This window comes from Pinus tabuliformis, chromosome 4_2 (assembly GCF_031772625.1).
Source record: "Pinus tabuliformis cultivar Carrire ecotype Pingquan chromosome 4_2, CPIR1, whole genome shotgun sequence".
NCBI lineage: Eukaryota > Viridiplantae > Streptophyta > Pinopsida > Pinales > Pinaceae > Pinus > Pinus tabuliformis.
Window position 1 is genome coordinate 618,077,759 of NC_142304.1, and position 13,488 is coordinate 618,091,246.

The window sequence follows — 13,488 nt, forward strand, 5'->3', positions numbered from 1 at the left end:
GTTTACAACTACAAATGGTTGGCAACCAAATGAACTATTATGAAATGGTTTTTTCAAAGAAAATCTCCTCTACAGAGAATGTACAAGCAAAAAATCATAGGATCCTACTATGACCAATTTATAAATATATTAAAAGAGAAGAACTATTTCTACATATTGTGAGATTAATGTCTCAAACCATTTGCATTGTTCAAATTGTGTTGCCAATGACCACCATGACCTTCTCTCCTCCTTCTATCGACAAACTCTTGTTTTCTTCCACATCTTCCATAAATGTTTTCCTTAAAGTTTTCGGTTAGATCGCATCGCCTCTAAACCATTAATCTTACTCTTTTATACTCGTCCATATTGTAATAATTTGAGAACTCCACTTCATCATAAATCTCTTCATCATGTTCACAAGAAGAATCATATCCCTTTCTATACAAACTTGGGTTATTTTTATTACAAACTTTGTAACTTCTAGAACATATAAAACATGTACCCCTTCACTCACATAATCAAGCACATCAACAAAAATATTTTACAAACAAGGAAGTATGGCATTTTGAGTTATTCAAACACTTCATCTATGAATCCTAGTGACTTCCTTTTCTCTGTTGTCCATAGTATTATACCTTCATTTAATGTACTATGGAATTCATTGTATTCCACCACTATAGAATTCCCTAACACCTAAAAAATGAAAATGAAAATATTACAAATCCATTAGGAGAATCCAAAAAAAAATATATATGGAGATAAGCAAAAAAACAATGTTAGGTGTTATTTTCTTATAAGCCATCGATTAGAAAGATGCAAAAAGGAAAGAAAAGGTAATAACTCTTATTTGTTATGGGTTACAAAAATATTTAAAAGGATACTAACAAGGTATCACACATAATTAAATTGTACTATAATAGAAAAACATTTCAAATACAACCAATATATCGCATTTAGCATGTTCATAAAAAAATAAGAATATTCAACAAATTTAGTGTGCCGGTTTTGTGACCCCTTACTCATAATTTATTCTACTGGGGGCCTAAGAATACCAACTTCAATCCATCATAAAGGTGAAATTTTGGAATACCGTATACCATTATTGTTCTCTTTCACAAACATTTTCCTATCGCAAAATAAAGTAGGTTTCATAACATCATCAACAGGTAATTTAATTCTATAACTATATGTGCCACTTATTGCAAGCTTTGTAACATAGCCACTAATAAATTTACTACATTTATAGTGTTGCAACTGTCAATTTTCATCGTTGAAACAATTTCAGTTATAAATATCATTTTTTGAGTATTTTTATTCTTCAAACGTTAGAGACATCATAGTAAAACAGATTATGTGTGATCTTATTACTTCATTTTTAGAGCATATTAGATCTAAAAATAATTGTACGGGTTATATAAGGTTTTAAAATCCTTGCTTCCTATAGTGTTAGTACTTAACTTGATCAAGAAGTAACAAATGATTTTACGTTATGCGTTTTCTATTAATCATATCATTTGTCACTTGTTCGTGATCATAAGTTGAACCAAGATCTCCCCTCTCGAGCATGCAATTGAGATATTCAATTCATATTTACTCTATCAACCCTAGGAGGTCAATGATGAGGAAGGACTTGCATTTTCTACCTCTCAAGATTGTTGGAATAAGGGCCTTAATGCGCCATATGGTTTGTTGGCTCCCATTCTACCTTCCAAAAGGATTGTTGTAGGTTTGCACTCTTCTTTAGACTATTTCTTAAATGGAACTATCATAAGTTGTTATTCTTTGCCACATAATTATTCTCCATGTCAATGTCGACTATCATAGAGCTTCAAGAAAGAGAACCCTTTAATTAACTGATATTATTTTAGACATATTATATTTGCACTCTTGCTGAAAGATCTAGTGCAGAGATGAACCTTAAGGAATCACATAATTTGAAGGGTTAATATACATCAATTTCCACTTGTTGAGTACCCACGATAGGGATCTAGGACCTCAATTGATTTGATAAGTCATTTTTAGTGTGGTTTCTAAATATACTACTATTTATTCAACACAATATCATCAATACATTTTAATTTATTACCTACTTGTAATGTCAAGTATTTCCCTTGGATAAAAAGCATAATGGATGGTTATTATTTTGTTTTTCAATGAGGAATCCGATTTGCAAACATAAGAAAAATCTACAGAATGCAAATAATTTTAATGATTAAAAAAAATTTGGTCATGTTTATTTGATTGTATGCTCAATACCAATTAGCTTTGATAGTTTGTAACCTATTTTTCCCTTTTTACTCATCAATTAATATTCCTTATCTTGTTATAAATGTGCTTATATTACCCCTTTGCTTAATTTTCTCGAATGATTTTCTCCATTTGTCTTTTTTGATGTTGCTTCAAAGTTCAGGGACTACATTGCATACCATGGACTTGCTTGGCTTTGATGATAGGTCTAAGGGTTGGTGATTCTACCAAAATTTATAGGGACATGCCTTAAGCTTCATCCTTTTCTGAGACATTCCATTCGGGTTGGGGGGATCATAGTGAGAATGGAACCCTTTTGAACAATTTAATAATCTATTAACATCACTAATGAACCAATGTACCATTCAGAATGGTTTGTTTGTTTTATTCTATACAAGGCTCAAGCTAAAAGTGTGCATATACAATATTAAGGTTCGATAACTAGATTACTTCTTGGACACAATCAATTAATTGTATAAGAGGGGGCTAGAAAATAATCCACCAGCAATCCACAAATCAATCTTATGACTTTCTTCATGATTAGATTTTGGTGTTCATGTGTCATACCATACATTTGAATACAATATGTTTCTTCAACATTTATGTATTTCAAATCAATTTGAATCCAGAAAATTGAGAAAGGTATACAAAAATTAACTTTTTTCCAAGAACATATATTTTGGAAGTAGCAAAAGTTTAAAATCATACAAGTGCCATGGCATAGCATGGAAAATTTGTACCAATTGAACTTTTATTGATAGGTGTTGATACTGGATAGCTAACAACACTCTGCCAAGAAGAATTTAAACTTTCCTATAACATCTCTAAAGAATGTGACTTTTATATCTCATATGATTATAAACTTATCTAATGAACTTTGTTGGCGTAAGTTAAGTATTTTGAAATTTCGGTCAATAAGTGGTATGTCCATTGAATTCAAATATGTTAATTTTTCTTATAAATAATTTCTCTAATAGAGAAGCTTTTCTTTAAAATATATCTATAATTTTGTTAAAGCTTAAGATAGGAATAATTACCTTTGAATTATTTTATGTGATCAAACTACTTAAGGTTCCTTTTAGTAAATCCTAATCAGTTGCTAGTTAGGTTGAATTATAACTCGTGAAGACTAGGGCACTGATCTCTATCAAAAGGTGTATCATTATTTATCCCAAATCCATCAAATGATACAGGTAGTAGCCTACAATATGAAAAGTGTAATGAAATTACTTGGGAAGAACTAGTAACGATTAAAAATACTAGAGGCACAAACTAGATTCATGATTAATTTAAACTCCTACCTAAGTCTCAAGACAAAATTCGACCCACCCTTATGGTCATCCATTTTCACTCTATGATATGCTAAAACTATAGCCTTTTTCATTATTGGTGGAATCACACTAGCCTTATCCTAATAAATTCCATAGTAGACAATGCAAGCCAACATTTTTGTGACATTTTTTGGACCAAAAATTGATCCTACAAATTGGCATTCATGGTCTAACAACAATTTTTACAATGATGTGTATCAAGTATTATTGAAAGGATTTAACTACTTGCAAACTGAAACTACTAAGTGCCACGCAATGATCCAATGATTGTCTTACTAATTTTTCATATTTCCTATTTAATAATATATTATTTCCATCCAGTGGACAATATGGAAGGATAGTAAACCAATCAATAGCTTATTGCATGGTGCTTGGTATTACTTTCCCTTGCAGACCACCCTTTTGCATTTAAATTTAAGTTATATATAATGAACAATTAGTGATGCATAACATAATAGTAGACATTGATGTTTGATTACTAACATATCTTACTTTACTAAGACCATTGTGAACACATTGAATGGATCTCAACACTTACACCCTCCAAGTGCTTGAAATACTCAAGATTATGTTGTATAGTTGCCTATTTTGTTACATTTCTAGCTCTACATGTGTTAGATGTTGATTTATATGCTTATTAAATGCATTGTCATGTATATTTAGGTGAAGTTTCTAACTTCCCATCAGATGATATAAACCTTAAGGTTAAATACGAAAAGGCCAACGATACACTTTTGGCAAGGGCATGGTCACCTGGTTGGAGCAATGTTGATAGGGCTCTAACTACATTTTTCAATGGACCTTTGCTTGACTATGCAGTAAATCTCATCTACATTTTTTGGGAGTTAAGTGTTAGAAACGTGTTATGTCATGTTTTCATATGACAAGTTTTATGGGCTAATGAGGTAAATACTTCAGGAGAACTGTAGGAATTTACAGGGTAATTTCCTCAGACAGAACACCAAAGGACACCGCTCACAACCAGATCGCAGATCAATACACCAGTATTTTTGACGTGGTTAAAACCCTCAAAGAGGGAAACAGTCCACGGCCTGAGCCAACACGGCCACTTCAGGAAATTTATTAATAAAAGAATGAAAATTTACATAAGATTTTCTCATAGACGGATTACCCTACAAATGACCCTCCATGCGCTTTAAATAGAAATCATGGACCAATCGGGTGTCAAGCCATGGATCAAGTGTCAGTAATACCGAGGAGAGAACGAACCGTCGGATCACTACATATCGTGACCATTGGATTGTAAGTTACAAAATGTACAAGGTAAAGAAACACACTTTACCTAACTCTATACCTAACTCTATACTAGACCAAGTTGTACTTAACTATTTCCTATGTGTCGGAATATCCTAACATCCCCCCTTAAGAACAACTTGGGATAGGATTGAAGGATTTACAAATATGACACAATAGGAGAAGGAAGGAGGCACTAGAGCCTATCCCCCCTTAGTGACAACTTCCTGAACTCCAACCATAAATCGAAGTTTAGTGAACTTCGCCTCTGTGAGAGCCTTTGTAAAGATGTCTGCAACTTGATCATCTATTGAACAATATTGCACTTCAAGAACATGGTCGTGAATGAGATTTCCGATGAAGTGCATGTGCAGTTCAATGTGTTTTCTGCACTGATGTTGGACTGGATCTTTGCATAGCTAAATGTCACTTTGATTATCACACCAAAGTGTAGTCGGATGCTGTATCTGAAAGCCAAACTCTGACAGGATCTGACGAAGCCACAAGGCTTCCTTACTAGCTTCTATGGCACCACGATATTCTGCTTCTACTCAAGAAAGAGAAATGGCACCTTTTTTCTTGCAAGCCCATGTAATAGGTCATGAACTAAGAGTGAACACATAACCTGGAGTAGACTTCCGATCATCAGGGTCACCAGCCCAATCGGAATCAGTGAAACCAACCAATAGAGGAGATGCTTCGACACTGTAATGAATCCCAAACTGAACTGTACCTCGAACATAACAAAGTATTCTTTTAGCTACTTTCCAATGAGTTTCACGTGGGTTTTGCATAAACCGAGCAACAAGGCCAACAACAAAGGAAAGGTCAGGACGAGTATGGGTTAGATACAAAAGTTTTCCTACAAGTTGACGGTATAAGGTAGCATCAACTTCAGGAGAAGTACAAGTGACTGAATGTTTGACTCCAGAATGAAAGGGAGAAGGGGCTGGCTTACAGTCTTCCATGTGAAAATGGCGTAGAATATCACAGGCATACTTGGACTGAGAAAGGGAAATACCTTCCTTGGATTGCAAGACTTGAAGATCGAGAAAATAATGTAAATGTCCTAAGTCTGTCATTTCAAACTTCTTTTTAATGCTAGACTTCACATGGTTTATAAGGTTGGGATCACTACCAGTCAGGATAAGGTCATCAACATAAAGAACAAGAATGATAAGAGACTTGCCCACTTTCTTGGTGTAGACAGTATTGTCAGAATGACACCTAGAAAAGCCAGATTCTTAAAGAAATCTATCCATTTTGGCATACCAAGCTCGAGGAGCTTGCTTGAGACCATAAAGGGATTTCTTAAGCTGACATACAAGGCTGGAGTCTGTTTTTATGAAGCCAATGGGTTGTTCCATGTAGATTTCTTCATGCAAGTCCCCATGCAAGAAGGCATATTTAACATCCATCTGATGGACTTCCCATTTGAACGAGGCAGCAAGGGAAAGAACAAGGTGGATAGAGTTCATTTTGGCAACAGGGGAGAAGGTTTCAATGTAGTCAATTCCTTCAACCTGTGAGAAACCTTTAGCAACAAGACGAGCTTTATGTTTATCAACTTTCCCATCTGGTCCATACTTGGTTCTGTAAACCCATTTGCATCTAACAAGTTTACGTCCCTTTGGTAGAGGAACAAGATCCCATGTATCATTTTCCAATAATGAATGATATTCTTCATTCATAGCTGCTTCCCAATCTGGATGGTCTGAAGCCTCTGCAAAGGTGTGAGGATCATAATTTACTGGAGCTTGAGCCAGTAAAGAAGAGGCTCTGTCAAACTGAGAACGTGTGTGTCGCTGATCTGTAGGATCACTGGAAAGATCACCTGCTGCATCTCGAGTAGCACGAACCCATTTTGGAAGCTGAGGAGCTGAAGGATGATATTGAGATGGTGGGGGAGGATTGTCGTCCTCACTTTCATCATCTGAAGAAGAAATGTTTTCAAAACTAGAAGAGATAGGGAGAGGTGGCACATCCGCCGGACTAGGCTCGTAGGCCAATATATTTTCATCAAATTTTACATCTCTTCTAATGATAACATTTTTGGATTTAAATGGAATAAGTATATAGCCTTTGACATCTTCAGAATATCCAACAAAAGTACATTTTTCACTCTTAGGTTCTAAAGCTTTATGCTTTTCATCTGGAATATGGTCCCACGCTTCACTCCCAAAAACAAGAAAGTGACTTACATCTGGTTTGATTGAGCTCCATGCTTCCTCTGGAGTGATATTCTTTAAAGCCTTAGTAGGAGTGCGATTTATTATGTAATTTGCACAGTTAATTGCTTCTGCCCAAAAACTAAGACCAAGTCCTTTAGATTGTAGCATACAATTAGCCATTTCCTTTAAGGTGCGATTCTTCCTTTCAGCTACACCATTTTGTTGTGGAGTATATGGAACAGTATCTTGCATTTGAATTCCATTCTCAGTGCAAAATTTGATGAACGTGTTTTTAACATATTCTCTGCCATTATCAGATCTTAGCTTAATAATTTGATGTCCAGATTGTTTTTCAACAAAGGCCTTGAAGGCCAAAAATGTGTTAAATACTTCACTCTTGAGTTTCAAGAAGTATACCCAAGTGCGTCTGGAGAAATCATCAATGAAAGTTAAGAAATACTTTCAGCCACAGAATGAAACAACTGGAAGTGGACCACATAAATCACTATGCACAAGCTGTAAAGGGGCTGAGGCGTGCCAAGAGGCACGTTTTTCAAAATTGTCCCGATGATGTTTTCCGAGTACACATTTGGAACAAACACCATCTCTGCAAGATACCATAGGAAGACCTGTCACCATATTTTCTTTACATAGATGCAGAAGGGAGCGATAGTTTAAGTGACCAAATCGCTCATGCCAAAGTTTGCTCACTTCATCGTTATGAGCAACAAATACTGAGGGAAGATTTGATGACCCAAAGTTGTGAAACTTATACAACCTTGTAGAATCATCAGCAATGCCAGTAGCTAAAATCTGTTTAGGATCTCTTAGGTCCTTGATTACAACATCATGAGGTGAAAATTCAACGATTTTACCTTCACCTGAATGAGTCATCTGATATACAGATAGAAGGTTGCAGGATAAGGTTGGAACACATAATACATCATTAAACTGACCATTGTCTAGATGAACAGTTCCAGTCCCTACAACACTAAGAGATCTATCATCACCAACATATATATTTTTGGTGTTACAATCATTTAAAGAAGAAAACATGCCTTTGTTTTTGGCCATGTGATAAGAAGCTCCAGAATCAAAGAGCCACTCATGAGAATGAGAAGAAGAAGATACATTTAGTGCATTGCCAGACCGAGATGCTTGACAACCACATGCAGAAAGTGGCATTCCTGAAGATGAAGTTGAAGTTGAAGATTGCTCCAAATGAATGTTATGTTTCTTCATCGCTGCTTCCAAGGCTTCCATCTTCTTAAAGCAATTGGATTCTAAGTGGCCATCTCGATTACAAAAGTTGCAATGTCTATCAGTCTTCTTCCATTTGTTTTTATTTGTCTTATCATTTTGTTGAAATGATTTTTCATTTTGAGGCTGAGATTGCTTAGGACCCTTGTTTGGTTTAGGAACATTCTTTTTAGGATATGACTTCTTATGATTCTTTGAATTTGGTTGTTGCTGGGCGGCTAACACTTTCTTGGAAGAGTTTCCAAGATTAGGAAGACCAAGGTGTAAGAGTTTTTCTTGTTCTCTTATTAAATAATCACAAAAAGAGTCAAAGGAAGGGGACTTGTAGTTTGTTCCTTGAGAAATGAAGGCTTCTCTTGTAGAATGGAAGGTGGAAAAAAACACAGAGTAGGTTGGTCCCAACTTAGTAAGAATGGAATAGATAAGGTTATTATCTTCTTTCTTAACCTTAACACCTTCCAAGAGATATCTAGGGTCTTGAACTTGGACAAGAAATCTTCAATCTAAGAAAAATTATTAGGGTCCAATGTAAGCAACTCATTTTCAAGTTGATGGGCTCTAAGTTCATTTTTAATCCCAAAAACTTTATTGATTTGTTTCATTGCTTCATCAGGAGTATCAAGTTCTGCAATATGGAATCTAAGATCTGGAGAAATAGACATCCCTATCAATCCACCTGCTTGATCTTGCCTATTTTCCCATTTAGCAGCCTTATCTTCATCCTTTGGTTTCTTTTCTTGGCCTGAGGCTATTCTGTAGAGACCTTTACTTCTAAGTAAATCCTCAATGTAGGACAACCATTGGAAGTAGTCGGTGCTGTCAAGGGTAACTTGGTATTGGCTTTGCATTTCAATGGAAACTGAAGCTAAAGATGTTGAAACTAAGTGTTCCAATGGATAGATCTCAAAAAATTAGGCTGGTTTAAAAAAAACGGCTCTGAAAACGGCTTCCGGATGAAGAAGTTATGGCTTTTTGAAAAAAAGTTGTTGAAGTCGCCGACGAAGTGCGGGAATATGCGGAAATGAAAAAATCCGCCCCAAAAAAATGGAGATTTGAACCCAAGACCTCTACTCTCTTAAAATAGCTTTAAACCAATTGAGCTATACAAAAAATTTGAGAGAGAGAGAGGGGGGGGTGATGCTTTGGGTTGCGTGCTTGCTTTGAGAAAGCTCTTTTTCCCTACAAAACAAAAAACACAAAACCCAACACGGACATGCAAAGAAAACGAACCTTACGGCTTGAAGTCAGCTTTAGCCGAAAAACTAAATATTTTCAAAAATGAACCTTGCGGGTCAAAGTTAGCTTTAGCCGAAAACTAAATATTTTCCTCAATGTTTCTGATTTTCCGAGATCACCCTAAGGCGTAGGGAAAAGAGCATATGCATGAGAAAAATCCTTGCTTTCTGTTTCTGATTTGCCCAGATCGCACAGAGTCGCAGGGAAAAGAGCATACACAGAAATGAAAGGTATAGGTTCGGTAATAAAAAAAACCTAAATAAATCGAAACCGAAATAAACAAAGAGAAAATAACTGTAAACTGCAAATAAACACTGTATACCTCCAGATCTTAAAAATGACACAACTAGGGCTACCGGAAACCTTTTTGTGTGAAATGAAAGGGGTTCCTCACTAGAACAGATGCTCGCAACACAACAGAGCAGTCCTCTTGGCCCGAAAGCACTCTGAAACAACAGATCTAGGAAATGGCAATCGGATGCAGTTCTACCGGCTTCAGATTTGGATCACCAATGGATGCGGCCCTCAAATAGCTCTGATACCATGTACGAATTTACAGGGTAAGTTCCTCAGACAGAACACCAAAGGACACCGCTCACAACGAGATCGCAGATCAATACACCAGTATTTTTGACGTGGTTAAAACCCTCAAAGAGGGAAACAGTCCACGGCCTGAGCCAACGCGGCCACTTCAGGAAATTTATTAATAAAAGAATGAAAATTTACATAAGCTTTTCTCATAGATGGATTACCCTACAAATGACCCTCCATGAGCCTTAAATAGAAATCATGGACCAATCGGGTTTCAAGCCACGGATCAAGTGTCGGTAATACCGAGGAGAGAATGAACCGTCGGATCACTACATATCGTGACCGTCGGATTGTAAGTTACAAAATGTACAAGGTAAAGAAACACACTTTACCTAACTCTATACTAGACCAAGTTGTACTTAACTATTTCCTATGTGTCGGAATATCCTAACAAGAACGTAGCGGGAATATGTTTCTGAAGTCAAAGAGTCTCTGAGAATATTCAAGATATTTGACTTTCAATTTTCCTTGCAACCATGAGAGGCCAATTATTTTACATCTTAATTATTTTCCATTGAGGGTTGATAAGGATTATTGTAAATATTAGATGTAAGGTAGGAATAGATATCTTCTAGTTGATGTTGGGATGTGGGAACTTTTAGTAATAGGATGGTTGGATGATCGAACCAGAGTGGTTATCTCTAGTTTATTTGTTAATGTTCTCCAACTTCACTCAAGATGGGGTATGAAGTATTATTGGAACACTCACCTGGATGTTGACTTGGATTGTGGTGATCTTGTATGGCAGTGCATTTTTGGTCACTTGGTAGATGGGTGTGACATGGATCGAATAGATAATCCTTCGACATGTTACAAGACAATTTGAATTTTTGTACTAAACAAAAACACATTTCTCGCATTTAAATTATTCATGGATGAAAATATATTAGGATTTAATTTAAGTATTTTGATTATTGATATTTTTGGTATTTTGGATTATGCATAGATTCAATGCTATAAATTTTGTCAAGCAGGAGAATATGTATGTTGCTGAGTTGTAGACTTGGCTAGATTTCGCATAGAGTGGATACATCATCGACAGGATGCACCACAATCAGTTCTTCCGTCAGCTAGAGGTAAGTTGGGTTCTAACTATTCCCTAGTTATTGTAGAGATATCAACAACTAAGGAGCACTTGCAATATTTCATTTCCGAAATGTGGCAATATGAAGAAATTAGTAGAGATTCTTTAGAAAATGGCACAGAATAATGTTTTGGAAAATCATTGGAAAATTGTAATGACTTAATTTACGAAAATGTTGATGTTTATAGAGAGTTACTTAGAAAGAATAGAAGTGTCACAACAAGGTCACAAGGTCACCAATTGGTGCCAACTATAAGAAATATGGTGCAAATGGGATACATAACTTATACTTTGAGTGAGGTTGTATGTTATACTCAATCTAATCAAACAAAAGTACCTTCTAATAAATATTTTAGAGTAGCTTCTGTAGCCTCATCTAAAAATTATTTAGGATGGTCCAACTAGTCCATGACAAGGAGATTAATTCCACTACCATTTGGAATTGCTAGGAAACATAGAATAATTGTTAGCATAGATATTATGACCAAATGGCTTTGAAATTTGAGACAACATGGCTTGACTATCCATCAATGTCATCACATAGAAAACAAGTTTGTCTCATTGGTTTTCATGATACAACATTGATGCATACAACATTTTCTCTAGCAGTGGTGGTGCTTTGAACCACTTCCACTCACATTCGATATAGCGTTTGTTGGTGCCAACTATGCCACAGGTTTCATCATCGATAAACACAGGGGAATAATTCTCACTAACTTCCATGTTGCAAAGCCTAGTGAGCTTCTAATGAACTATCCATTAAATTTCATGTTCGCTAAATTTTTTATTTGTAACTTAAACCAAATTCCATTCAAAGCCTAAAAAACTGTCAATTTTCAATTTTGATGCTAAAGTTTGTATAATGATTTTAAAATAAATTACATATAAATCATTTAAAGGTTCCTACTTCTCCCACTGAACTTTGTATTTTCCTTTTAGAGGGGAATTACACTTAAAGCATGTTAAGCTTCTGATTATTTTTGTCTTTAATTTCATGATTGATAATTTTGCATATTTAATAAAAGCCTCAGAAGATTCTAACTATTCCTTCATTTAATTTTGATCATTGTTAAAGTTTGTACACCTCTTTAAAACATACAGATAAAGCATGGTAAGTGTTGTGGCTAAAACCTGCACAAATTCAGCATGATACAGAGAAAGCCCCCAGAGATAGCCTTGGATTGCTGAGAAGACAAGTGCCTAGGGTAATCCAGATCAATGTGTCTCAAGTGATTTTTTGGATAACAAGATACAACACTTATGTTTCAAACAATGAACACGAGAGAGCGATTCTTCTTCCCAAATATGTAAGCCAATGATATAAGCCTTGATACATAGAAGTAGATTTCAGAAATAAAACGAGACAGTGAACACCTTGCCCTTTAGAACTTCAGAGTTTGATCAAATTGTTTTAAATTAAATTATAACAAACAAAATGAGGAAAGAAAATCATAGCTACGAAGCTTACAACACCAAGAAATTCATATGCATAGCATGAGCGTGGAATGATAAAGGTAATCTACTTTCTGAAATAACAAAAAGTGTGTTGGAGAAACAATTAAAGAAATATGACTTCACATCATATAGTGTTGCAAATGTAATTTTGAACCCTCACACAGACATTTGTATTTAAGGAAATACAAATGAATCTACAGGATAATTTAAAGACAATATGCTTATTGGTGCATGAATAGGAGGTCCAAGGAACAAACAGACAACTAATTTTACAGGAAAAACAAGGTGCAAAGTTCAAAGGGAGGAATCATGACCAATCTATGATATTTTGAAGATATATAACCTATCACAGGAGTTACAGAATTATCCCTTTTCTCTCTAGATTTTTGAACCCTTTTACAATGTCAAGATCCACTATTTATAACAAAAGGAGGATCAAGGTATTAATGATTATTACAGGAGAATTCATTGGTTGAGGGCTTTTGTTTCCAGATCAAATTGCTTTCGCGGCCAAGGAAGGGTGTCGTCTCAAGTTGTGCTACCTCTTTGAACTCTTAAACACAATCTGGAAATCTTGGAGTAAATGAGCAGAGACAAATATCCCATTGAGAAGGAGGAGGTGTCAAATATTCATTTATTGCGAAAGATTCTTGTGAAGGCCATGTCGTGCTACAATGGATGATTTAAGACAGTTAATGTGAAAATGGGTTGACATAGTCACTTTAGTTTTAAGCTAACATCGACGCTAACTGTATTACACATCATCTTTTTTTAGAAGTGCCCCTATTGCTCATAAAACGCCCAGTTGTCGACCCATCAATCTGTTAAAGCTTTGTTCAATGTTTATCGGTGCATTATGGCATGGGATTAATTCATT

The 13,488-nt window shown here is 35.4% G+C and overlaps 1 pseudogene; it reads left to right on the forward strand.

Moving 5' to 3' along the window:
- Positions 1–1,499: 1,499 nt before the first annotated feature.
- Positions 1,500–11,561, forward strand: LOC149170839 (cryptochrome-1-like; annotated as a pseudogene).
- Positions 11,562–13,488: the final 1,927 nt, after the last annotated feature.